At 41.2% G+C, this 2,699-nt stretch overlaps 1 non-coding gene across 1 annotated transcript; it reads left to right on the top strand.

The window, feature by feature from the left end:
* The first annotated feature begins 1,770 nt into the window (after window positions 1–1,770).
* LOC132024030 (U6 spliceosomal RNA) lies at window positions 1,771–1,880 on the top strand. Its single transcript, XR_009406147.1, has one exon. It is a non-coding gene; the product is annotated as a U6 spliceosomal RNA (small nuclear RNA).
* The last annotated feature ends 819 nt before the right edge of the window (window positions 1,881–2,699 follow it).

Below are 2,699 nucleotides of genomic sequence, written 5' to 3'. Positions count from 1 at the left end.
ATTCTGGAAAAAAAAAGAGAGAGAGAGAGACAGAGAGACATTTCCACCCTCCTTAAATTAAAAAAAAAAAAAAAAGCTATTTGAAGTCATTGCAATAGCAAATGATTTATTTGTACTTGAAAAGTCTTTATATGATGTGTATGTATTCGCGAGGAAGTTGAAAAACTTCCTCTCTCTCAAGTGGTTAAAAGGAAAACCACAGGGTCCAAATACTTTGTGACTTTTTAAGTTGGAAGATTAAAGACTTTCTGGTATGAGGAATTTGAGAAGCAAGACAGAGGATCACAGGGAAAGGGAGGGAAAAATGAAACAGGAGGAAACCAGAGAAGGACACGAACTGTCAGAGACTCTTAGCTCAGGAAACAAACTGAAGGTTGGGGAGGGGAGGGGGGGCAGGAGGGATGGGGTGGGGGGGTGATGGACAATGGGGAGAAAAAAATAGTTAAATAATAGGAAAAAAAATAAACATAACCTTTTAAACCCCGCCAGAAAAAGACTGCTTCTGAAAGTTGACGTCAGTCCTCAAAGATTAAGAATCATTTTCATGATTTTTTTAAAGACTGTAGTTATTTATTTGACAGAGAGACACATGAGAGAGGGAACACAGGCAAGGGGAGTGGGAGAGGGAGAAGCAGGCTTCCCACCGAGCAGGGAGGGAGTCTGATGCGGGGCTCGATCCCAGGACCCTGGGATCAGGACCTGAGCTGAAGGAGGACACTTAACCACTGAGCCACCCAGGCGCCCCTCTTGATTTTTATTTTTACCAGCAGAGGATCAAAGTGCCTTTTGCACATTATGGTGGAAAGAAGAAACCATGTTCTCAATATGTTCAAAGTCACAGAACTTCTCTACCAGGATGCAATCTGAAACACGATGGTTATCTCCTTATTGCCCAGTGTTCTTCCAGGAATAACAAAACGGGAGCAAATAAGACAGTTTAAATGTCTACGTTCCTCCTGGTTTTGATTGTTGTGTCCTGAGTTTCTACACTTAGCCTTGTCCCCTGAGGCCTTACTTCATCTGAGTCCCCTTCAAAGTCTCCCTCCATTCTGTCATCCACCACACACACCCTCTGGGCTCACTTCTTGTCTGGGACACGCAGGATGAGTTGTGCCGTGGAGGTTCTCCCCGCAGCGGGCTCCTGAATGGAGCTCCGGAGTGGATGGAGCCTGAGGAACAGGAAGCAGAATGACTGATTCCACACTTCCATACTCCAGCAGATGCACTAGAGGGAAGAGACATAAAACACATCGACGAAGCTCAAATATTTCCTAGGTACAAGCCACCAGTCAGAGACTGATGTATGTGGACAGCTCTATTCAATAATCACAAACACACATTAGGAGGGTTTAATCCTATTAGTCATTCTATTTTAAGTTAACATCCAGTTTAGTTTAAAATGTGGTTTGGGGGCACCTGGGTGGCTCAGTGAGTTAAAGCCTCTGCCTTCGGCTCAGGTCATGATCCCGGGGTCCGGGGATCGAGCCCCACATCGGGCTCTCTGCTCAGCAGGGAGCCTGCTTCCTTCCCTCTCTCTCTGCCTGCCTCTCTGCCTACCTGTGATTTCTGTCTGTAACAAAAAAAAACAAAAAAAAAATCTTTAAAATGTGGTTTGGGGGGCACCTGACTGCCTCAGTCAGTGGAATGTGCAGGTCTTGGCCTCAGGATTATGAGTTCGAGCCCCACACTGGGTGTCAAGATCGCTTAAACAAATAAACTTTTTTTAAAAAGAGAGAGAAAAGAAAAAAATAATAAGATATACTCTTGTCTGTGCTGACTTTGGTAATACGTATACTAAAATCGGAATGATACAGGTAAGATTAGCATGGCCCCTAGGCAAGAATGACTCACAAATTCTATATTTATGTTAATATATATTTTAACATATATAATTTAATATAGTATTTATTATTTAATATATTATTTATTATACATATATCAGACATATTTTTGAATTTTTATTATATATAATATGGAATATTATTCAGCCATAAAAAAGAATGAAATCTTGCCATTTGCAATGGCTGGAATGGAGATAGAAAGCATTACACTAAGCAAAATGAATCAGTCAGAGAAAGACAAATACCATACGATTTCACTCATATGTGGAACTTAAGAAATAAAACAAATGAGCAAAGGAAAAAAGAGAGAGAGAGAGAGTGAGACAAACCAAGAAACAGACTTTCAACTCTAGAGAACAAACTGATGGTCACCAGCGGGGAGTGTGTGGGGGATGGGTGGAACAGGTGATGGGGATGAAGGAGGCACTTGTCGCGATGAGCACCAGGTGTTGTATGGGAGCACTGAACCACTCTATTGTACACTGCATATTAATTAACTGGAATTAAAATAAAAACTTCAAAAGCCGAAAAAGATAGCTTTGTTTGAAAGAGAAGATGAAGTCACAGGCAGGTCTGAATGAAATCTCACCCAGTGGAATTCAGGGTAGCTAATGACATGGCACAGACGAGACACTCGGTAAATATTTCTGAATGAATAAATGAATGATTCAGAAAGGAAAACAGAACTAAGAGACAAACGGCCTTATGAGCAAATTCTCACGTTGGAGAAAGGGACAAGGGTTAGGGAAGCTGCCTGTTAGACCATGTTCGTGGTTGAGAATATCTTCTGTAACAAAAATAAATAACTCTCTCCAAATTAGTCAATAACTTCAATAAAGTTCATTTCAAATTTCATTA

This window comes from Mustela nigripes, chromosome 8, assembly GCF_022355385.1.
Source record: "Mustela nigripes isolate SB6536 chromosome 8, MUSNIG.SB6536, whole genome shotgun sequence".
NCBI classification, from domain to species: Eukaryota; Metazoa; Chordata; class Mammalia; order Carnivora; family Mustelidae; genus Mustela; species Mustela nigripes.
This window is presented reverse-complemented; position numbering and strand designations above follow the sequence as displayed.